The 25,068-nt window shown below is 43.2% G+C and overlaps 1 long non-coding RNA gene across 1 annotated transcript in view; it reads right to left on the reverse strand.

Moving 5' to 3' along the window:
* Positions 1-25,068, reverse strand: part of LOC115095812 — a 389,662-nt gene that overhangs the window by 24,819 nt on the left and 339,775 nt on the right. The window contains exon 3 of the long non-coding RNA XR_003857883.1: positions 13,357-13,540. This is a non-coding gene — a long non-coding RNA (uncharacterized LOC115095812). The remainder of the gene's footprint in view (positions 1-13,356; positions 13,541-25,068) is intronic.

The following is a 25,068-nucleotide window of genomic DNA, read 5'->3' on the forward strand; positions in this document are numbered from 1 at the left end:
ACTGGATGGGCCGTTTGGTCTTCTTCTGCCGTCATTTCTATGTTTCTATGTTTCTATGTCCTGATGTTACATTTACCCAATCAATATTGGGATAATTGAAATCTCCCATTATTACTACACTACCAATTTGATTAGTTTCCCTAATTTCTCTTAGCATTTCATCATCTGTCTCTTCATTTTGGCCAGGTTGATGATAATATACTTCTATTGCTATAATCTTCCCCAATACACAAAGGATTTCTACCCATAAAGATTCAATTGTGTATTTAATCTGTTGCAGGTTCTTTATCCTATTCAACTCTATGCCATCCCTTGGTAGGGGGTGACATAAAGCGCCACCCCCTACCAAGTTGCTCCTCTTTATCATTGCAATATAATTTGTACCCTGGTATAGCACTATCCCATTAATTATCCTCCTTCCACTATGCCAATTAAGTCTATCTCATCATTTAATGCTGTACATTCTAACTCTTCCATCTTACTTCTTACAATTGGCATACAAGCATTTCAAAGTGTGTTCTTTTGTTTGTATTAACATTCTGCTTTTCAGGTGACAGGGATAATTTGGAATCTTTTCGCTCAAGTGATTCTTTACTTATATTTGCCTATGTGCATAGCTACTTGCCCCCACCCTGGAATGTTCACACTATGCCCATGCCACACCCATATTCCACCCCTTATTTTCCTGATGCAAGATATTTGCACATTGGGATCTATGCACATGTGGACAGCTTATAAAATTGGGTGGACACATACATATGTTACATATGCACCTATCTCCCAATTTTGGTTCCTGTCCAGCTTTGAAAATTCACCTTTATGGATTTCCTCATGCTAAGTGGGAGTATAAGAGTGGAAGAAGTATACCAGAATGGGTTGCCCTATATAATACCAAAAGTAAATAATAGTTAAAATAATTAAATAACTCAAGAAATTCTTTAAAACCAAACTCCTTTCTACTTCTTCCCACATCCACCCCATTACAACCACTGAAGACAAACCACCCTATCCAGAATCCATAATCTCTCCATAGCTTCCTGAAATAAATGGGCCTTTGCCTTATCCCTAAAAGAAAAAAAAACAACTGGGTATTGAAGGCCTGAGTTTCAACAGGAAGTTTATTCCACAACTTTGGCGCTATACATGAAAAACTATGTTGCATGCTTAGAAAATTGATCCTCCTTCAATGAAGGATCTATTAATAATGCACCTTGTGCAGAGCATAATGCAAGAAATGGGATATACCACAAGAAACAACCTTGGAGATAACTTGCACATAACCCTTTTAAGGCTGAAGAAGGGTAATTTTCAAAGAGTCTTCTGTAGAAGGTAGTAGCTCTTTACCCATAGAAATGGGAATATAGACAGTTGTGCAACCAATATAACATAAAATTATGAGCATACACTTTATCGGCCCGATTTTAAATGCCTGGTGCACGAAAAAAGTGTGGGTTATGTGTGTGGTTGTGCCTTACGTGCGCTGCTTGCATTTTAAAAGGGGCCAGCTGCGGGCGTAACCCTTGTTACGTGCACAAGAGCTGGACCAAATAAAAGGGACGGGAAGGGGGTGGGAAGGGGGGCAGGAAGGGGCGGTCCAGATAGCGGGGCAAGGTGGAGTTGGAGGCGGCCGGTACAGTGTCCATTTGCTGCTGTGCCAGATGACCGCAGGCAACTTACGCCAGCTCAGGAGCTGGCATAAGTTCTAAAACAAGAAGAAAAAAAGGTAAGTCCTTCTAAGGGGTCGTGGAGGAGAAGGAAATAGGGAGGAAGGGGAGGGGGGTACGAAAGTTCCCTCACATTCCCCTCCTTAATTGGAGTGGACTGGAAGGGAACTGGGGGAGGCCCAATCTTGTCGCCGCGTGTAAATTACAATTTTCAACCCTCCCTTGCTCGTGTCACCTCCAATTTTATAACATGTGTGCACCGGCATGAGAATATTATAAAATTGCGCGTTCATGTGCACACCTGGTAGCATGCACACATGGACGAGAGCGCATATTTTTTAAAAATCTACCCCTATATGTGTGTGCATACTTTTACATGATTAGGGGAGAGACATTATAGGGGTGGAGTCTGGGTAGAGTTGGGAATTGTGTGCATACTTATTGATTTTGAATAATTTGCACATAAATCCTCTCAACAAATATACATATATCAAGTAGCCGGTATAATAGTGTGTGAATAATTTAGAAAATTGGTGTAACTTATTTGCATATTTGCCAGTTAACTTATGTGTAGGGATGTGCACTCATTTCAAATGAATAGGTAATCCAAAATCAAGCAGGATATTTTTGTTTCATTTCATTTTGAATGAAATGAAATGAAACTACCAGCCTAACCTCATTGACAGGATTCAAGTTGCACATTTTTAAATTGCATCTTGGAATTTAGAAAAATTATAAAATAAGGGAAATAACATTTTGCACATAGAGGAGTAAATGATTGACACTAAAGGCCACATTTTGAAAAACATTTTCATGCTTAAAACTGGGTTTTACTCATGTAAATGCACTTTGCCTGTGTAAGTGGGCTTTTGAAAATTGCTACAAAATATGGCATTGAATTGTCCATAAGATATGCATGTGCAAGTGCACATTACATGAATAAATGGCTTTTAAAAACTGCTACAATAGCATGTTGCAGTTACTGTACATGTGCAACTCGTTTTATGTTATAGTTATTGATGTTTGGGTGGACCCTTGGACACTGGCAGCTGACCACTCCCACTGGGGGGGCAGTCCCGTGAGGGACCACAGTATCAGGCTAGACTCTGGACACACAAACACAGATTTGAATCTTTTATTAAACAGTTTTGGAAACCACCAGAGGTGGCAGTATTGAGTAGTGGATGTTGAACCTGGCTGGGCAGGTCTCCCATAGAACGCTGGAACAGCGAATTCTCTGCTAGGCTGTGCTGTAGTGGAAAGAGACTGAGAGTTATGAGTATGCAATGAGAAGCATTCAGAGTCCCAGGTAGAATTAGGAGAGCTCCGAGACAGGGAGAGCAGACCCTCGAGGAGCGAGTACCTGATCCCATAGAGCAGAGAGACTCAGTTGTAATGTACTCACATAGCAGTAACAGAGATTCCACTAGATGAGAGATCTGGCACCGGAACAGAGGGCAGGCCCTCGAGGAGCGAGTACCTGGTTCCAGTGAAGCAGTACTGTGGAATAGATGTTAGTTGTACTCACAGATGGAAACTGCTAGTGAAGTCTTCCAAGTAGAAAGGTTTGAAGATGCAGGCAGCGACTCAGGGAACATGGGCCCTCGAGGAGCGAGTACCGGTTTCCTGATAGCACCTGAAAGAAGCAGAAGAGGCCCCCGACGAGCAGGTAACCTGTTAGCAACCCCGAAGGGTGTAAGAGTTCCAGATAGCGCTGGAGTGGCAGAGCAGCTTCGGTATGGAGAGCAAATCCCATCCGTATAGTTCTGTTGCTAACTCGTTGAGCTAGCAAATACTGTAAGCTTAAATATCCGGGCAGCGTGATGTCATATCAGGGGTACGCCCCTGAGGTTCGTGCCAACGTGCAAATAAAGATGAGGGCGGCGTGCGTGCGCGCGCCCTAAGGTACCTTGGAGGAGCATGGCGGGAGGCAGCACCAAAGCTGGTCCGGGGACGCCGGAGAGGACAGCAAACAGACGCCGTGGCAGCCAGTAGTCTGAGGTGAGCGGGAGGAGCCGCAAGTAGTGAGAGGTAGGCGAGGCGAAGCCATCGAAGACCGACGGTCGCAACATTTTAAAATGACTTTTTTTGTGTAAATCCTTTTTTAAATTACCCCCCATGTGTGAACAGTATAGTGAATTTTCAAAGGAGTTACACATGTAAATTTAATATACTATTGGAGTAATTTTCAAAAGCCATTTATGCGTATAGGGCCAGATTTTAAAAACAGAGCGAGGGCGTAGATTTGTTCATGCAACACGCACGCCGAGCCTTAGGGGAGCCCCGATGTCTTTTCCCGTTCCCTCCGAAATTGGAGCGGCCTCAGAAGGAACTTTCCTTCCGCCCCCCCCCCCCCCCACCTTCCCCTCCGTTTCCCTATCTAACCCGTCCCCCAGCCCTAACTAAAACCCCCTCCTGACCTTTATCTCGAAAGTTAAGCCTGCCTCTGGGCAGGCGTAACTTGCGCACGCCGGCCGGCTGCCAGCGCACCATCCCTCGGCACAGATGCTGTGCCGGAGGCCTCGGTCCTGCCCCAGCAGGTCCCCGGGCCAGTGCCCCTCCCACAGCCCCGCCCCCAGAACACCACTTTTTGCAAGCCCCGGGACATACTCACGTCCCGAGGCTTGCATGCACCACCGAGCCTATGCAAAATAGGCTTGGCACGCGCAGGGGCAGATTTTCTCGTGTTACACACGTATGCCCCATACAGTGCACTTACATGTGTTTAACCTCTGAACAATTCAATGGCATATATTGTATCAATTTTCAAAAGCTCACTTACATATGTAAAGTACATTTACATGTGTAAAATCCAGTTTTATGCTTATAAATGCTTTTGAAAATCATGCCCTTAATGAGCATTGCAGGTTGTGTGACATCCTAGATTTATTTTTCTGATACTATCTGTGTTTTTTGAGTTTTTGTTTTTTGATTTAGCGATTTAGATTTCACACTCTATTATACAATGCTTGATTTTTCTAGGATTGCTTTGAATATTTTCACGAAACAGATCTCTTCTACTTTTCTTATTTATTTAGGGGCCGATGCAAAAAAAAAGGGGTAGATTTTAAATACTTGCGCGATCGCGTACTTTTGTTCGCGCACCAGGCGCGAACAAAAGTACGCTGGATTTTATAAGATACGTGCGTATCCTATAAAATCCGGGGTTGGCGCGCGCAAGGGGGTGCACATTTGTGCAACCTGCGCGCACCGAGCCCAGCGCGAGCTGCCTGTTCCCTCCGAGGCTGCTCCGATTTCGAAGCAGCCTCGGAGGGAACTTTCCTTCGCCCTCCCCCCACCTTCCCCTACCTAACCCACCCCCCTGGCCCTATCTAAACCCCCCCCCCTACCTTTGTCGCTTCGGCCGGCAGCCCCGCTCCATCCTCCGGTCCCGGGGGCTGGTCCTGAGGCCTCGACCACGCCCCCGGGCCGGCGCCACGCCCCCGGGCCCGGGCCCGAAACGCCGCGTCGTTTCGGGAACACCCCCAGACATGTCCCCTCCCGCCCCTTTTCGAAAGCCCCAGGACTTACGCGCGCCGGCAGCCTATGCAAAATAGGCGCGCAAGGGCCCTGCGCGCATAAATCCGGAAGGATTTACGTGCGCGGGCCTTTTAAAATCCGCCCCAAAGTGCGCTCAGCTAAGTGCACTGTTTAACCCACAGTTGGATGTGCATTTTGGACGCGCACCCACAGCCCCTTATAAGAGAATTAGCGCATCCACAATGTGCATCCAACGCGCCGTGAAACTAATAGTGCTCATATCATGGCAATATTAAGTCAGAGGAACCAAAAGTCTAAAAATAAATAAATAAATACATGAAAAGTGCCAGTAGTCAATTAGGGAAATGGATGCTCAGTTAATGACCATCCATTTTCCTCATCCATGGCTGTGCACCGGGTAGGAAAATGGACGCTCGTAAAATTGAGTATCCACTTTCCTAATCCGCGGACAGCCGACCTCTCCTGAGCACCCTCTGCCAAGGAGGTGCTAGGAGTGCACAATCAACCCTAGTGCCTCCTTGGTAGCACAGTCGCTCATTTAAATATTGCATCATGCATCCAAGAAAGGTGCCTGGGCGCGCTTTAGAAAAGCGGGCACTCAACACTGAGCACCCTGCTTTCGACGCACTTTTATTGCATCGGCCCTTCTTTATGTATTAATACAGCTTCTATTCCACAAAATCCATCCTGTTCAGTGCAGATTACAAAATAACATACATAAAAACAATACAAAATATAAAAACATAGAATTGAAACAAGATATTAAAACTTATTACATCAAATTTCCTGCAGTTTCTAACAACCCAATATGCTTTTCTAAACAGCTCAGCCTTAACTAATTTCCTAAATTATAAATTTATCTTTCATTAGTATAATTACCATTTTTGACCTATGAATGAGAGAGAAGAAATACCGGTGAATTTCTTGAATGTATCGAGACTCCGACTATGATTGTGACGTCACTTTTTTTTCCCCCTGTTCAATCATCCTCCCCTTTTGAATAATTTCTCTGAGATGACAGGGAATGTTATCATAACAGGCAGGGAGTAGGATTTGAAATTTCAAAATGTGTTTGTAAAGGAAATAGGCATCTTTGTTATGCAGTGTTGTTCATAAGGAGCTAAGGGAAAGGCAGATTGTCCAATGTGGCTGAAACAATATTTCCTTATTTTTCATGGCTGGCTATATATAAATGAGCCTTGCCAAACTATACTAACAGAACATTCTCTATAAGTTGAAAGTATTTAAATACCATACAATTCAGATTTCTACTTTCCTTGTGATTTTTCTTTATTGCCCATTGACTCAAGTTGTGGGTGCATAAGTACTTTTGAAGATATGCAAATAAGGCTGTATGGTAATTGAAGTATGAGCCAGCAATTTTATATTGGACATCAGGGTCCAAGCATACTTTTTGTGTTTCTTCTTCCCTAATCCAGTTGTTGACCACATCACAAAGTAAATTCTTAACATCTCATGAAGCATAATAAGGCTCACAGGTAAGAACAGGAAACCAATAATATATTGTGATATTCCAGAGGGGGGCAGATCTAAAAAGTTGCACAAAGTAATTTATAGAATTTTGCTCAGATTTGTTAAACACCAGATTTAATTATATTTGCCAAAGTCTTTGAATATTTTTTCCTCTGAAAATGTTTTCAAGTCCCCAGTTATGGGATGAATTGAGACCATGGACATTTAAATTGTCCAACCCTTGTGTCCAGAATACTGATAGTGTACTTGGAACAAACAAATGTTGGAATTATCAGTTAAGAATTGGAAAGAGCTACAGTGCCAGAGAGAACATGAGTAGGTTGAAAGAAAACAACAGCTGTGAAAATCAGCAGCAGGTAGAGAGACCTTCTCATTAACCCTCCTCCTAAATTTAGATCCATCAAAAGCTGAAACACATGCAAGCAATAAAATATAGCTGCTTTTTTCCCCTGTAACTATACATATATCAACATTTTCATATATGCCAGTCCTACCTTTACAGCTTAATGTATTGGGGATAATTCAATTAACTAAACACTCTATTGCCACTGATATTACTTGCACATTACTCATTACTTATTTCTTGAATATTCTTAAAACTGCAGGGTGTTTTTTTTCTTAACTTAAGAGACTAAGATGTAATTGCTGGTTCTACGGTAAAACATATTCAACTGCTGAGCAGGAGATTGACAATTCTTTTCCTGTCTGGAGAGCTATTTTAGATTTTAAAAAGTTAAAATAAACTTTAGAAATATAACATTTATTTTCAGGTTATTAGAATGTGTCCCATTCTGTATACATCACCCTTCTTTATTTCTGAAAGACCTGTGTTTATTATTCTGTCTAACATTATCACATCAATAATGCTTGAGCATTGACTGGAAATGAAAGCAAGGAATGCTATGTGACAATGCTACCTGTAGCTTGACAGCTAAAACTATTATTAAATAATACATACTGCATATAATATGTATAGAGAGGGCAATTTTATAACAGGTCCCAAGATTTTGCAAGTTGTTATGCACCCAATGTATACCTATTTTCAAAGGATGTACATTTGCTTTGAAAAGTATCCTGGTGAAACTATGTGTAATTATATCTTCTAATTGGCATGTAAAGTTTTGCAGGGAGAATTTATGTGCATTCTTTTTAAAATAAAGCATGTTCAAAATCCCTATTGCATCCAATCTCTACCCTCTGGAATGCCTCTCCCCATGTACATAAAAGTATATGAATCCATTAAAACCAATGGGGAAGTAATGCATAATATTATTTTATTTATTAAAGGCTTTTATATACCAACTTTCTTGATACAAATCTAATCAGCTCGGTTTACATCGAACTAAGCAGTAACTATAACCAACCAATCAACAAGAGACAATTTAAAGGAGCATAAAGTTACATTATAACAAGGGAGCCTTAACTGGGAGTAGGAAATAAAGAAGGGGAGAACGAAGTTAAAGTACTATATACATGGGAGGGAGGCGAGGAGCTGACCTCATGATAACTTGTAGGTGTGATTTAGTGTTTGTTTATTTGCATAAGTGATGGAACAATTCTATGTCAGGCTGTTGGGCTAGTAGTGGGGAAGGCTCTGCAGAACAGCCATGTCTTTAGTTTCTTTATAAAAGTTAGTAGACAAGTTTTCTGCCTGAGGTCCGGAGGCATGGCATTTTACATAGTAACATCGTAAAGGCCATCAGATAAAGACAAGAAATGCCCAGCCAGTCTGCCCAGCAAGATGTTTAGGGTAGTAACTGCTTCTCGCTGTAAGTTACCCCATGCCTTCTGTTTTGGGTTGTAATTGCCTTTCTGTGCATGTTACCTCTGTGCAGAAATGTTATACCATAATTATCTGTGTTCTTCATTTCCTCCTCATTTCATGGATCTTTTGCTACCATTCCTATCGTTACCACATCTTCCAGGAGGCATGCCAGGCATCCACCAGGCTTTCTGTGAAAAAGTACTTTCTCACATTGTTCTTTAGTCTACTCCTCAGACCTTCATATCATGACTCCTAGTCCTACAGCTTCCTTCCGGTTGGAAAAGTTTGACCTTTCAGGTATTCAAAGCTCTGTACCTGTTTCTCCTCTTTTCTAAGGTTGCATATATAGGTTGATAAGTCTCATTTCATATGTTTTTGATGCCTTCCTCCAGACTGCTTCTAAGCAATCTCTTTCTTTTTTGAGATACCGCCTCCAGACCTCATCAATGATCTGTGCAGAGGCATTTTCACCTCCTTTGGACTTTATCACTAGGGTTTTCTATCCAATTTGAATGAAACCTACAGGTAGGTTTCAGCAGCAAAGGAACAGTAATCCAAGTCCTTAAAAGTGGGACAAGGTGGTACAAAGAGTGGCATGAATAGCACAAGGCACTGTGAGAGGAAAAAGAAATCACGGACAATGGCATCAACACCCCAAAGCACCATGAAAGGGGTAAGAGGCACCATCAACAGTGCCACAAACACCTCAAGGTACTAAAAAAGGGGCAAATGATACCAACAGCAGTGGCATGTACAACCTAAGGCATCATGAGGGGACAAGGAGCACTATCAACTGTGGCATGAATCCTAAGGCACCACAACAGCAGCAGGAGCAGGCCACATAGTAAAAGTGTCAGAACAATATAGGAAGGCACCAAACCAGGAGACAGGCAGAGTGAAAGGACAAGATTACTATGTTGAAACTAAGTACCTTGTTACTTGCAGGCTAAGGAATACGTATCAAACCAAAACTAATTTATAGCTTTGTCTGATAAGACAGGCTATTCTGTTTCTAAACATAATACAGGGAAGTTACTGAACATAAGAAATTGCCATACTGGATCAGACCAAGGGTCCATCAAGTCCAGCATCCTGTTTCCAACAGAGGCCAAACCAGGCTACAAGAACCTGGCAAGTACTGTGCATGCTTGATGTGATAATATTCATGAAAACATAGCTGCCTTCACATCTTCCCAGTCCCAAAACTCATCACCTCTAGAAGATGTTTGGGTTTCTTTTACACCAGTCAACTCATCTACTGTTCTTATTCTTCAAAAAAATGAAATGTGCCTTCTCTCTGTATAATCCTTGTGCAATTCACTGCTTAAAAGCATTAGGCGACCTTGCCAGCCCCTCACTTTGCCAAATCATAAATCAAGCCCTTCAATCGGGTATATTCCTGAATACCCTCTAGCAAACCGCCATTTTACAAATTTAAAAACACAAAGCCAAAGACCTTTCCGACTTTAATAATTTATGCCCTATCACTTCACTTACTTCCCTTGCTAAACTGATTGAGTCTGTGGTCTTACATCAGCTCACAGACTTCCTTTCAGATAATGCAATCCTCCATCCAAACCAACATGGATTTTGAAAAGGCCACAGCACAGAAACTCTTTTGCTACCCTCTTTTGATAGTCTACTCCGAGGCTTTGACACTAATATTGAGTACATTCTAGTTCTATTAAATATCTCTGCTGCTTTTGATACTCTAGACCACCAAATTCTTCTTACTGGGCAACACTCAATTGGCATCTACTACCAGGTTGTTATGGTAACTGATTATGTTATTGAATGTGACATTTTTATGAGTGAGAGTTTTTATTTTTTTATGTAGGTTTTAGTTTCATTAATTAACTAGTATTGATTTTATATTTTTTTATATTTTTATGTTTGTTATTTTAGTTTTGCAAGCTTTGATTTTATGTTTGTTGCATTGTTTGATTTGGATGTGGGATTGTTACCTGCCCAGAAATTGAGATAGCGCAGGATAAAATTTTATTTTAAATAAATGATGGAAATAACATACCTACTGAATGTGGTCTTGGAGAAAACTTTGTAATTGGGGGTTAAAAGGTACAACAGCTGCTTAAATTCCATGTTCTTCAACATCTGCAGGGGCTGATCATTCAGGGCAATCATTTCTCCAATGCACCATGCCACCACTTTGAAGCAGCTTGATTCTTACTATGGGAAAGTGATGTGGTAACATACCTCATCTACTCCATGGTGACTTGCTACTGATGTGAGGATGTGTGCTGATTACTTGTCATTTCAATAGGGGAAGGGGCTAGTTTCTCTGATTTTCCTGCTGCTGCTGCTTTGAATGGAAGACAGTGTCCTCAGTCTACTACAGATGGCCTCCCCTGAGGCCATCGCTAACAGGTGTTCATTTTGTAAAATATTCTGCATGCCACTGTTTGAAAGCTGCCCATTCTTTTTTTCTATTTATGGCCTTATGACAGTGAATGTATTACACAAAATGCCAGTCCCCGGTCCCGTCCCCCCCCCCCCCCCGCCCCCTAACTCTGTGTCTCCACATTTCTGATATCTTGTGGGATCACCTCCCTCTTTCTGAATCCCTTAGGTGCTGCTGCTGGGGCCTCAGCTGAGTGCAGACTGGGAAGGAAAAGGCCACAGACCTCTGCTATTCTCTCTACTACTTGGTAAGCAGGGGATGATCTTAACTTGACAGAATCATGTGCTGCCTCCTGCAGTTGCTTGCTGGATAGCACACTAGCAATGAGCATCCTCACATCCTCTTCCGCTACTAGATCTTCAATATCTTCTGACTTTAAAAATCCCAGACATGATTCAATTGAATCACTGCTTTCTTTAAAGACCTTCTGCAGACAGTCCTCAGGAGAAAAAAAGAGGAGAGCAGTGGTGCTCTGCTGGTTTTGGCTTCTCCACTTTTAATGACACTGACTCCAACACTGCTGATCCAACTCAGTGACTATGCCTCCTTCTGCCCCTGATGCACCACAGAGGTGGAAAAGATGGGAGCAAGAAATAGCTTTAACAGCTTTCTATCTGGCCCTGCCTCTATAACTACTTCCTCTGTACTAAAATAAGCTCTCTTTATCTTGGTTCGGGTAGTTATGTTATAATCACTAGTATTATCTGTGCTGCTCGCGCTGGCACTATTTCCCATTACAGGAGCAGGCTTTCTCCTTCCTCTTTTAATCTTGCCAAATCTAGTCTTTTTTGTGATAGATATTGGTAATAGCATGATGCAATATTCTACAGATGATTAGTGTCAGTGGCTGGGCTCATTAGTGTTATAAAGCATCCAAGCAGTGCGCGCGCACACACACACACACACACACACACACACCAAAAGTCACTTATCTTGTGAAATAAATGCTGTATTGTGTGCTTCCCCAAAGTGAAGGCCACACACACAAATGTTTCAAAAATGAAAGACCACAATGCTGTTGTTTACCTGCATCTAGTAAGAGTGTCAAAACATAGAGCTCTCTTCTAGCTGCTGGATACAGTGAAACACTAATCTCATTTTGATATTGTAACCATAACAGAGATGGAGAGAGAGAGGGAGAGAGATTAGTAGGGATGTGCAGAGCAAAATTTTATGTTCATATTTTTTATGTCCGAAAGGGGGTCCCACTTGCGGCCAATATGGACATAAAAAAAATCCAATGAGTTGGGTATATGTACATATGTGCAAAAAAAAAATTAAACCCCCTCACCCTCCTTAATCCCCCCCCCAGACTTACCACAACTCCCTGGTGATCGAGCGAGGAGTGAGGACGTCATTTCTGCAATCCTTGGCGAGAAGCATGTGACGTCGGCGGCACGTCGAGTGACGCGGCGTCACGTGATTCCCGGCTCGTTCGCGCCTGACGGCTCGTTCGGCCCAAAAAGAACTTTTGGCCAGCTTGGGGGGGCCTCCTGACCCCCCCAAGCTGGCCAAAAGTTCTTTTTGGGCCGAACGAGCCGTCCGGCGCGAACGAGCCGGGAATCACGTGGCGCCGCGTCACTCAGACGCGACGTCACGTGATTCCCGGCAAGTTCGCGCCGGACGGCTCGTTCGGCCCAAAAAGAACTTTTGGCCAGCTTGGGGGGGCCTCCTGACCCCCTCAAGCTGGCCAAAAGTTCTTTTTGGGCCGAACGAGCCGTCCGGCGCGAACTTGCCGGGAATCACGTGACGTCGGCGTCACGTGATTCCCGGCTTGTTCGCGCCGAACGAGCCGTCCGGCGCGAACTTGCCGGGAATCACGTGACGTCGCGTCTGAGTGACGCGGCGCCACGTGATTCCCGGCTCGTTCGCGCCGGACGGCTCGTTCGGCCCAAAAAGAACTTTTGGCCAGCTTGAGGGGGTCAGGAGGCCCCCCCAAGCTGGCCAAAAGTTCTTTTTGGGCCGAACGAGCCGTCCGGCGCGAACGAGCCGGGAATCACGTGACGCCGGCGTCACTCGACGTGCCGCCGACGTCACATGCTTCTCGCCAAGGATTGCAGAAATGGCGTCCTCACTCCTCGCTCCATCACCAGGGAGTTGTGGTAAGTCGGGGGGGGGGGGATTAAGGAGGGTGAGGGGGTTTATATTTTTATTTTGGCTCAACAATCGCGATTTCCCACATATCGAACATATCTATGTTCGATATGTGGGAAATCCGATCGTTTATGTCGAATCAATTTTTTAAGTAAAAAAAAAATATGAGTTGCGTTTTACTAATGCGGTCAATCCGAATGCACACCCCTAGAGATTAGTATCTTCTATCATACACTGATAAAAGACAACAGGAGTCTAAGCCTTGTAGTCAAACTTCCTCTTCCTATGTAAATATTTTTTTTTCTTTTTTATAATTTTACTGTTACTCTGAAAATCACAAAGAACAGAATGGAATTCCTCTCTTTCTCTGAAATCTAAGAGTGAAATGTTTCAAAATGGTGAGTGACTCAGTTACTTACAGTTAAAGGCTAAAATAGTAAGGATAAGGAAGTAATTGTCAATCCATGCAACTACTAACAGGGATTGGTTGGTTGAAAAGGTGATTCTCCTTGATTGGCTATTTGATTCTGCTCCTTCTTTGTCTCTTCCTGTGCCAGCTCCACTCTGTGTAGCTTCAGTTTGCTCCATAGTCTTTTATCTATCCTTAAACAAATGGAAATGCAATGTTTTGTTATTTTTGGGCACCTTATCTATTTGTTTTATTTGGAATGAAACAACAGATTTTTTCAGTTCAGAATCAGATTACCCAATGCACATCCCTTCTTAGTTTTATATATATACAACATAAATTTTGTCGAGGAAAATAAATAATTAATTCATACATCAGAAAGGCTCAGCTTCTGTAATTATCACTTGGTTAAGTAATAAATTATCCTTGTTGCATACCAATTAAGTATCCTAGTAAAGCAGAACACATCATTAAGTTATGATACTTTAGGCAGACAAGAATGCAATAAAGCAATGATAGTGGACAAACTGTATCTTAGCCACTGATGTTCACAGATGCTATTTAAAAATAACATTTTGTCAGTTTCAATGTATTCAGGATTTTCAAAAGTATGGAATTATTAAATATGTTATAATTCCAGGGTACTATGTTTCAGTTGCCTCAAATGAAACAAATGTAGATTTAAGATATTCATAAGATAGATAGGTATTTTCTATATAGTCAAGGCAATTTTTAAAATGGCGACCACAGGGTTTCCTTTTGAAAATTGGGTCAGTGGAACAGGTGGGCACTTACTACCTGCATATATTTGAACTTGTTTTGAGTAAGGTACTAGTATAGATGCAGAAAAATTGTGTAGGGCTATCAAAATAAAAATCTTACATGTTCTTAGGTCCCTCCCCTGACCTAACTCTTGTCCCTATTTACCATGTGTAAAAGTACCAGCATTGTGAACAGCATACAGAATATATCGTCTGTGTGTGTGTGTGTGTGGGGGGGGGGGCACTATTTTCTGCAGTTTTGTTTTTTTATATAGGTGAGCAGGTTTGAAAATTGTCCTCAGAAGAGGCAAGTCAGAGTATCTCCTCATCAAATCAGTCATACATAATCACACTGCCTGATTTGATCTTTTAAGTAATAGGCACCCTAGCCAGTTTCAGGGTGATGGTGCATAACATGGCCATCAAAGAAATATTGCCACATGAATTTAAAGGTCAGTGGTGACTTCAAGATTTAAAACTATTGATAGGAAAAGGGTCAAGTAATAGAGGAGAAAAGCAGCCGTTCTCTAGCGGGTACAGTTTGGGGGGGGGGGGGGGGGGGGCGGCCGCAAAGGACTAGAGGGACAACAAATAGAAAGCAAGGCAGGTTAAAGAGGAGAGGTGGCTGCAGAATATACTTGAATTTCAGCAAAGCTTTTAATGCTGTCTTGAACAGAAGACTCATAAATAAATTGAGCAGTCTAGAGGTGTGAGTGGTAGACTGGATTAGAAACTGGTTGAGGGATAGGCAGCAGAGCATGGTAATAAATGGAGTTAGCTTTGAATAAAGAAAGATGATGAATGGAGAGCCCCAGGGATTGCTCCTGAGGCAGGGCTTTTTTTTTCCCCGATATTTTTTTTTCAATTCATATTTTATTAATTTTCACACTGTATTCATACATCATAATTTATCAGGAAAAGAAAAGACAAGTAAGATAAAATATTTAGTTTCACATTTTAACAATTATGAAGGTAAATTACATTTACATACTTTTCAGCAAGGAATTAATTATGAAATAAAAGGGCCCAAAAAATAAAGAGAGATTCTATAATATAAGAAAATCTAACATAAGAGTAACTGGCTTCATGGTTATGATGGAATGACATTACATGATTGTCATGGATGACCTTGCCCAGGTATGATATTTAAATTCCTGGCATTTAAAAAGGATTTCAACTGTTCTACCACCGGGAAAACAAAGCTTTCATCTTTCCTTATACCAAACACCTGCAGGGGTATCTTAATATGAAGGTATAACCTGAGGCCAGTACCTGTGATCTTAAATTTATAAACTCCCTTCTCTTTAATTGGGTAGGTCTGGCAAAATCTGGGAAAATCTTTACAATGTGACCAAAGAAAGCAACTGCAATATTTTGAAAATATCTTCTCATCACATCACTAACATCTTTTTCTGTCACAAAGCACACAAGTAACGTTCCTCTACCCAAAATCTCTACAGTAGAACTTTCTAAGAACTGTGTCAAATTTTCAAATTTTCAAGAGCTTCCAATTGATTTCCTCCAATGTTCCTCATGAATTTTGTTAGGAAATAAGCCTTGATTATCAGAGGCATCTTAGATTCTTCAAATTTTAAATTCTCTACAAAAAACTTTTTTAATATGCTTTGGGTATCTTCTCTCAAAGCACATAGAAAATTTTGGAATATTAAGTTAAGATGTCTGGTGTAGTTCTCAAATGATTCCAGTCTTTTAGACTGCATCCCAAAATCTTTTACTAATTTAACATTCACCATTTGAGCTTGTGTTGTTTTTTGCTCCATTTCATTCATTCTGTTACCATGGTCTTTACTTTGGCCACCCAAGTTGAGGTTAAGGGATTGCAACTCAGTTTCAACTTTCATGTCTTTGTTTTCACAGTCCAAGGCTAGCCACAAGGTCCCATAGTGTATCCAGAGTTACTACAGCCAGTTTAGGGGGTAATTGGAAAACTCAACCCCTTCCCGGACAAACGACAACCCTGGAGTTTCCACAGCTTGCACCTCAAGATCCTTCTTTCCTCCTCTACCAGGTCGACTGGAGACAAAAATGGCTCAGGTTCTTCCATCACCCTTATCGCTGCTGTTCCCAGCAAGCTAGAGGAGAGTCGCGGTAGCAGCTCCGATTCTCCATCTCGGCATCCCCCTCCCGTCGAGTGGGTGATGTCATCACTCTGCATTGCTTCCTGGAGGTTTGCCTGCATCACAGGCGACGGTGGAGGTAGACAATCTGGGGGACTGAGGGTGGTTTCCCAATGCAGTGCTGGAGCTCCCTCTCCAACCACTGATGCAGGGAAAACATCTCACGATTTTTCCACCATCAGGGATGAAAAGGAGGTTATCCACTTCTGACCATCAGGCAGAGCGGATTCAGGGGGGTTAACCCGCACCTTTCCTTTCCTTTCCTTTTTTCAGGCATCTTAACCAAGGTATTGTAATTCCAGAGAGCGGCTTTCCTTGCGGCCGTTCACGCCGCCATCTTGGGCCGATCTGTCTATCTTTTCCGATATACTTTTGAGAACAATATGGCAGAGAGGTTAAGAGAAATTTGTATCTTATTACAGACAGTGTTAAGATCTGCAACAAACAGGGTAGGTTAGCATGGAGAACAATCATACCATGGCTGATGAGGCGCAAAGAACCCTGTCTTCCCATTTCTCATCATACCAAGGTTAAAAAAAATACCCGTCCAGTTCCCCCATTCCTCTCTCCCAATTAATGCTCCATCCAGATCTTCTTGTACCTTCTGCCCACAAGTTAGTGGTGCTGTACACTATGGCAAGCATTGTCAATTTTAGTGTAGATAAACTCAATCAGTTTAGCAGTCATAGTAGTGTATAGCTCACTCATTAGCAACACAATAAAGTACTTTATCATTGGTGCTAAAGATAATATAAGTTAGTAAACTGGTTCCTTAATAGAACACTGATTGAGGGTTTTACATTGCTTTTCTGTTAAGTAATGCATCTTTTATTCCCAAGTTCATCTCAAAGATCCCATCTAATCTCACAAGAGTTTTTTTTAAAGCATATCAAGACATGTAGTTTGAACTATGACATCTCTTTGTGATTAGTAAATAAGTTCTTTTCAGTTGCTATGACAGCTGTAAGCTGAAATACTGAGAACAAGCTCTAATTTGAGAATATTACTTTACTTTGAAAAGTTAAGTGCTTTGGTAAAGACTGCAGCTGTTGCAGAGTCGTTAGCTGTTCACTGGCTCAGTCACAAATGAGATGCTGAGAAAATAAACGAGAGTTGCAGCCAGAGGGTTCAGCTTCTCCACTTTTACCTACTTAATAGTTCAGATGTCTCCTCTCGAAATACATATTTCCAGGTATGAAACTTGAACTCTCTAGACCAACAATTATAAGCATGTCCAAGTGATAGGTTGTTGTTTGTAAAACAGATATATGCAAGCTGACTTGCTCTAATCACACCTGCCAGGATCATGAACTAATTCTCTTGTGGGAAGTGTGTGTTGCGGTCTCCACCGATTCCCCTTCTCTTACTCTGAACAGGGCTCACCTCTGCTACTGGAAACGCCGCGTTCCGCACGCCCGGGATCCCTGCAGCTCCGCTGGTTCCTCATGGCGTCCGCCATTGCTTGCCCGTCTCCCCGCTGCCGAGGACGCACACTATGTGCGCACAGCTCCCGGAAGTCTGGCCCTGCCTGTGCTAACGATGCCACGCCCTAAGACTGATTTAACCGGCGTCTGGACGCCTTCTCCTTGCCTAGCAACGAGGTTCACTACTGCCTAGTAGCTCTGAGTTGCGCTTTTGTCTGTTCCTCGCTCCTGACCTGACCTTTGGATTGCCTTGACTTTGCTTCAGCTTGCCGCCTGCCTCTGACCTCGGACCGTTCCTGACTCTGCTTCAGCTTGCCGCCTGTCTCTGACCTCGGACCGTTCCAGACCTTGCTTCAGCTTGCTGCCTGCCTCAGACCCTGGTCCGTCCCTGGCTCCACTTCAGCCTGCTCCAGTTCATAGCCAGCTGCAGGTCCCGTTCCAGTCTTCAGCCTGCTCCGGTTCACAACCAGCTGCAGGACCCGTTCCAGCCTTCAGCCTGCTCCGGCTCACAGCCAGCTGCAGACCCCGTTCCAGTCTTCAGCCTGATCCGGCTCACAGCCAGCTGCAGACTCCATTCCAGTCATCTGCCTGCTCCGGTTCACAGCCAGCTCCAGACTCCGGTCCAGCCTACAGCCTGCTCCAGTTCGCAGCCTGTCTTCAACTCCTGTCTCACGGGCCAGCTTGCCACAGGTGTTGTTGCTGCCCGCTGTCCCACCTTCAGCTGCTCCTTAACCCGCATTGCTGGCCTATAGACTTTGTGTTCTCTTTGGACTTTCATTGCTACACCCTCTGCCCAGGCTCTCTCTGTTTATAGACTCTGAGCTTTTCTCCTAAGTCCCAAGGTTCCAGGACCCTACGGGCTCCTCCTGGGGGGTTTCTGGTTCCCGGGTGAACACCGCTAGCCTGTGGCTCCGCCTCCCGGCCTACCCTGTCTCCCTGGGTAGACCGGCCCAAGGGTCCACTATCCTGACTGCAGCACCCAACTGCAACAGTGTGGCATAGTATTGGTCAGATTCATACTGAAATGGAATTATGGATGTGTGATCGTCCTTTGTCACAAGCTCAGAATAAAACTCAAATCTGCAAATGTGAGCCTCAAATTTATTCAGACAATCAAGATCTTCTTCATTGCTTTTCATATATGGTCATTTTTTTAAAATACAAGTTTGCTTAAAATTGTTGCAATGTAGTTGGATATTTACAGTCTCAAAGAATACATAGAGGGCTCTTTTAAAAGCTTTCCTCAGAACCTTGCTCGGGTATCCCCTCCCTAAAAACCAAGACATCATCTCCTTAGCTTTTGAAAGGAACTCCGGTTTAAAGGAGCAAAGCTGCCGTAATCTCATAAATTGACCCGTGGGGATATTGTTCTTGAGAGCCCTGGGATGACAGCTGTCATAGTTAAGTAGTGTATTTCGATCAGTATCTTTCCTAAAGATAGTAGTTAAAAATTGTGTGTTGTCAAAAGAAATAAGAAGGTCCAGAAAAGAAACTTGGGATGTGTGAATATTAAAATTAAACTGCAAGTTGGTGTTACACTGGTTTATCCAGTCAAGAAATATGTAAAACTGCATATCTGTACCTAACCAGATTATGAATATATCATCAATGAATCTTAGCCACAGATGGAGGAAACCTGACCATTCAGCGGGGTAAACATATGACTCCTCAAATTCCGCAACATACAAACAAGCTAGGCTCAGGGCCATGGTGGCACCCATGGCCGTACCTTTCACCTGTTTTTAGTATACTTCATCAAAATGGAAAAAGTTCTGTGTGAGAGCTAATCTCGCTAATTGTATCAAAAAGGTAGTTGTACACGTTCAAACTCTGATCGTGTATTAAGTGTACATTCAATAATTCTTAAAGCCTCCTCCTGTGGGATATTAGAATATAACAAGATTATATCTAATGTAACAAGAAAACATGAAGTTGATGGTATCTCTAGTGTGTTCAAAATAGTAATTAAATGTGAAGAATCGCGGATATAGGATTTAATGAGTGGTATAAAAGGTTTAAGAAAAATGTCTACAAACTGAGAGAGGGGTTCTAAAACAGAGCCAATTCCTGAGACTATCGGCGGCCAGGCGGGTTCCTTAATGTTTTGTGAATGTTTGGTAACACATAAAAAACAGGGATCACCGGGTGTTCTATTGACAGAAAACTAGCCTCCCATTGTGTAATCCAATTACACAAGGAAATTTCATTTTTCAAATCAGTAGTAGGATCATTCTCCAAGGGCAGATAAAAAATCAGATCATTGAGCTGGCATCGAACCTTAGCTACATAATCACACTTATTCATCACAACAATCCCCCCACCCTTATCTGCTAGGGATGTGAATCGTTTTTGAACGATTAAAATTACCGTCCGATAATTTTAAAATCGTTCTAAACCGTTAGAGTACACGATACAATACAAATGCCCACGATTTATCGTCAGGAGCATTTATATTGTATCGTTAAATAGGGCACGGGAATTATTTGGGGGAGGGTGGGAAAACCGGCACACCAACACAACCTCTAAATCCACCCCGACCTTTTAAAACAAATTCCTTACACTCCCCCACCCTCCCGAACCCCCCCAAAATGTTAAATTACCTGGTGGTCCAGTGGGGGGGGGGGGGATCCCCCAGCGCGATCTCCCGCTCTCGGGCCATTGGCACCATTTTGGCTATCACTGATAAAAAGGCGCCGATGGCCCGAAAAAAAAACCCCACCCTGACCCTTTTCAAATTACCCCTTTGCTTCTCCCACCCTCCCGACCGCCCCCAAAAACCTTTTAGATGTACCTGGTGGTCTAGCAGGGGGTCCAGGAGCCATTCCTTCAATCGTGTCGGTGCCGGTGTTGGAGGTTTCAAAATGGCGCCGATCGCCTTTGCCCTTAACTTGTCACAGGGAGCGACCGTCGCTCCCTGTGACAAGGTAAGGGCAAAGGCGATAGACTGCCAGTATGGTGCCGATCGCCTTTGCCCTTACCTTGTCACAGGGAGCGACGGTCGCTCCCTGTGACGTTAAGGGCAAAGGCGATCGGCGCCATTTTGAAACCTCCAGCACCGGCACCAGCACGATTGAAGGGATGGCTCCTGGACCCCCCGCTAGACCACCAGGTATATCTAAAAGGTTTTTGGGGGGAGGTCAGGAGTGTGGGAGAAGCAAAGGGGTAATTTGAAAAGGGTCGGGGTGGGTTTTTTTTTTCGGGCCATCGGCGCCTTTTTATCAGTGGTAGCCAAAATGGCGCCGATGGCCTGAGAGCGGGAGATCGCGCCAGGGGACCCCCCCCCCCCCCACTGGACCACCAGGTAATTTAACATTTTTTTGGGGGGGGTCAGTGGGGTTTTGTTTATCTGCTCAGGCCTCACTAAAAATTTAACAATGTGAATTGGAATCGGAACGATTCCAATTCACAATCTCTAACGATCCGATTTTTCCCTCCCACCATCCGAACCTGATCGTTAAGACGATCAGGCACACGATTCACATCTCTATTATCTGCAGATTTAACTATTATATTTGGGTCTGAAGCCAAAGCCTTAATCGATAAATTTTCATTGTTAGATAAATTGTAATGTACATAATTCTTCTTTAATAATAAAGATTTAATATCAGCTTGTACCAATCTTTCAAAAACTGTTAAACAAGGATCTATCAGACCCAGAGGGATCTACCTGGACTTTACATAAACCAATGACCCATCTTGGATCCTAGGAGCATCGGCAAAGAAAAGCTTGAGTTTTAGAGATCTGAAAAACTGATAAAGATGGATCTGTAAATCAAAATCATTAAATTGAATTGTTGTAACAAATGACAGCCCCTTCCCCAGTACATTAAATTCATCTGTAGACAATGGACGAGAGGATAAATTAAATATGATGTTAAAATTTATTGCCACGGATCTGTCTGTTGTTGGGTCACACGTGTTACACGGAGTGGCTGAGATGTCAACGGGTGACCCCGGATCCGGGTCCCCTGATTGTTGTGCTGTAGCTGACCCGAGTCTAAAAAAGAAGTGGCTAGGGCGGAGTCAAGATGGCGTCTTGACCGGCTGCATATTGAGACTGCTCTGGCATTTTTTCTTTTATTTTAAGAGTTTCTAAAGTAATATGCCTTCAAAAAGAAAAGGGAAACAGAGGACTTACCCCTCGACGTCCTTGTTACCCCCCGAGCAGAAAACCATCTCTCAATGCGCCATCAAACCTAAGGAGAAGGGCTTGAGTGGTCCGGCTGTCGGGCCGGTGGAAGGAGACCATGACTCGACATCGGAAGTTTCCCTCAGCCCTCTAAATCAGAGGCTACCCCCGGATGAATGGAAAACTTCGACTCCGCGCCTGACAGGAAGTTCCAAAGTGGTGCCTCATGATGTCTTGGCAGAGGGGGCTGACTCGGAGGAAAGCGCCATTCAGACGCCCGGAAAATCCGGAGAAAATTCCGCCAGAGGTTCTGTGTGGGGGTTGGCAGAAGATCAAGCCAGTGGAAGTGGTGAGATCCTAGATTCCATTACCCCTATCAAACCTGGTGAAGTAATTAACATACAGAGACCGGAGGTAGTGACTTTAGAATCCCTATGGGGTTTAACATCAAGCCTGGCTAAGTCTCTATCAGAGTGCTCTGCTAATATAAGTGTACTCTCTTCTCAGATGTGCCAGATAAATGAGAATTTTCAAAAATCTAAGCAGGATACAGTGGGGCAATTCCAACAGATTGAAGAAGAAATTAAACAAGTTAAATTGGTGCAGTCAACTATGATGCAGAACTATGGAGTTATAGATAGAAAAATTGAGTTTTTGGAGAATGCAATGAGACATCTAAATCTTAGGATTCTAAACTTTCCCAGAGTAATAGGAGAATTACCGTGTATAACTATAAAGAGGTACTTCTTGGAAGTACTTGAAATTCCCTCTGAAAAAACTCCGCCTCTGGATAAAGTATATTTTCTCCCGATACTTAAAGAACAGAAGAAATCAATAACTCCTAATGTTCTTGAAAACCTGACAGAATTTTTAGAATCAGCTGCATATGAAATAGCAGAGAGAACAACACTTCTTATTTCCTTTTATAATGAAAAAGATCTAGGGGATATAATGCGGGCTTATTTTAAAAAGCCTAAAGAAAATTTCATGGGAGCAGCAGTTAGAATTTATCCGGATGTTACAAAGAGCACGCAACAAAGGAGAAAGGCATTTCTTGATGAAAAGCAAGAAGTACTGGCAATGGGTGCGTCTTTTTATTTACGCTTTCCATGCAAGTGTTCTATAAAACCTAAAGAGGACACTTACATATTCTATCAGCCAGAGCACCTGAGGAGCTTTGTAGAAGGGAAAAAAGCTTTGTTACAACTAAGCAATTAGTAACTCTGATTAAAATAATGGTTTGTCAGACCTATATGTTAAAATAGTTAAAGTTGTTCCCTCTGTAATCTCCTAATTGTGCAGTTACTCTTTTCCCCCAGTTAGGGGTCTAACGGGTATTACATAACTGGAAAATGTGGTTATTTTGGTGAATTTTGTTTTTTCCTTCTTAAAAAATTGCTTATCCATGTAAAATAATACCATATTTCTGTTTCAAAGTGGATACTTTGTAAGTTTTGAAAATTTAATAAAGAGAAAATAAAAAAAAAAAGTGGCAATAGATGAGTAAGATGATGAAGTCATATTTGAAGTGGGTCTCTGATCGCCATGGGAGACCTGTAAAGTGGTGGACTGCACCTCTTCCCCTGAAGGCTCATCTGAGGAGGTCTGTGCGAAAGTTACAGTTCTCTTCTGTGTACAATTTGAAGACATCCATTGATATAAGTACCTTTTTTATAATCAAATTCGTCTCTTTGAAATTTTTTGTATTTTGTCAATTTTAAGTCCTGTTTAAAATTGTCCAAGTTGTCTTCAAGTTCCAATCTTTGTTGTTCAAAGAGTTCAACTGGAAAGCTGTTCTTAATGGCTTCAATCTGTACGTCCAACTCACCTTTAAGGGTAGTCGTCAATTGTTTGGTAGTCTCAATAATCAGTAACATGAGGTCAAACAAACATTTGTTGAGAATCTGATTCCATCTAGTTACAAAGTCAGCATTCTCTACATGCAGACGTGGTTCCTTCTGCTCTCTAAGACCTCGAGGAATTCATCTCACTGTGCAATATTCTATCAAAGTCGATGGCATCTAACCAGGCGATGGACTGAAATTCACCCGTGACCGAATCTGTGAAGAAAGGAGTATCGGTCAGAACCGCTTTAAAGGCATCATCCGAATAACTAAATGTTTGATCATCGGCTATGGACGCCATTCACAGCGCTCATGTACAAAGGAAGATTCCAAGCCAACAACAGAGTCAGACTGCACTCAACGATCAAATTGCAACCACGATAAGTGCAGAAATCTTGCATAGTCCATAAGCTTTCAATAATATTCTTTATTGTTATATATCGGCAACTCCACTGCTCTACAGCTTTCAATCAGCATGATTCAATACTTCCCCCGACACGGTCCTGTGTTTCACCGAGGCTGCGTCAGGAGGGACAGTAGATGTAAATCAACAGTTCTGAAATAAAATATAAAAAGGACTATGTAGAGGGATAAACCATGACCGACCAACATTCGAGTATAACAGTTACAACCATATAGAAGTATATATTATAACATACTAGAGGTGGCCCGCCATGCGTTGCAGTGGCAGAGTCAGGTTCTTTTCCCCCCTCCCCCTTGCTCATATACCTCAGTCACACATCATCCTCCCCCTTGGTCACTCACCCCCCCTTTCCTCCCCTGTCCCCACTCCAACTCTCTCCCCTCACACTCACCCCTCCTCCTTTGGTCACTAACCCCCCCTTCACTCACCTGTCCCCACTCCAACTCTCACCCCTCACACTCACCTCTCCCCTCTGTGTCGTGGTGGCCCGCCATGCGTTGCAGTGGCAGAGTCATAATTTCCCCCCTCCCCCTTCCCCTTGCTCATATACCTCAGTCACACATCGTCCTCCCCCTTGGTCACTCACCCCCCTTTCCTCCCCTGTCCCTATTCCAACTGTCTCCCCTCACACTAACCCCCCCCCCTTCAATCCCCTGTCCCCACTCCAACTCTCTCCCCTCACACTCACCTCTTCCCTCTGTGTCTCTCCCCTGACACTCACCACCCCCTTCATTCTCCCTCCCATCACTGTCACCTCTCCCCACCTACTCCCTACCCTTTCGTCAGTGACAGCACATCCTCTCTGAATCTCCTTCCTTGACTTAGATCCCCTCCCGCTCGCAATGCCCTCCCAGCTGATCCCCACCCGTCCCTCTCCCTCTTGTACGGTTCTGCACGGCCCGCTCCCTAAGACTCGAGGTCAGCGAGGATCCCTCCCTGTCGTGTATGTGAGCCGTACCAGATCGCCGCTGCAGCTCCTCCCAGGTGTCGAAGTTCGGCCGG

The sequence above is a fragment of the Rhinatrema bivittatum genome, chromosome 7 (assembly GCF_901001135.1).
Source record: "Rhinatrema bivittatum chromosome 7, aRhiBiv1.1, whole genome shotgun sequence".
NCBI lineage: Eukaryota > Metazoa > Chordata > Amphibia > Gymnophiona > Rhinatrematidae > Rhinatrema > Rhinatrema bivittatum.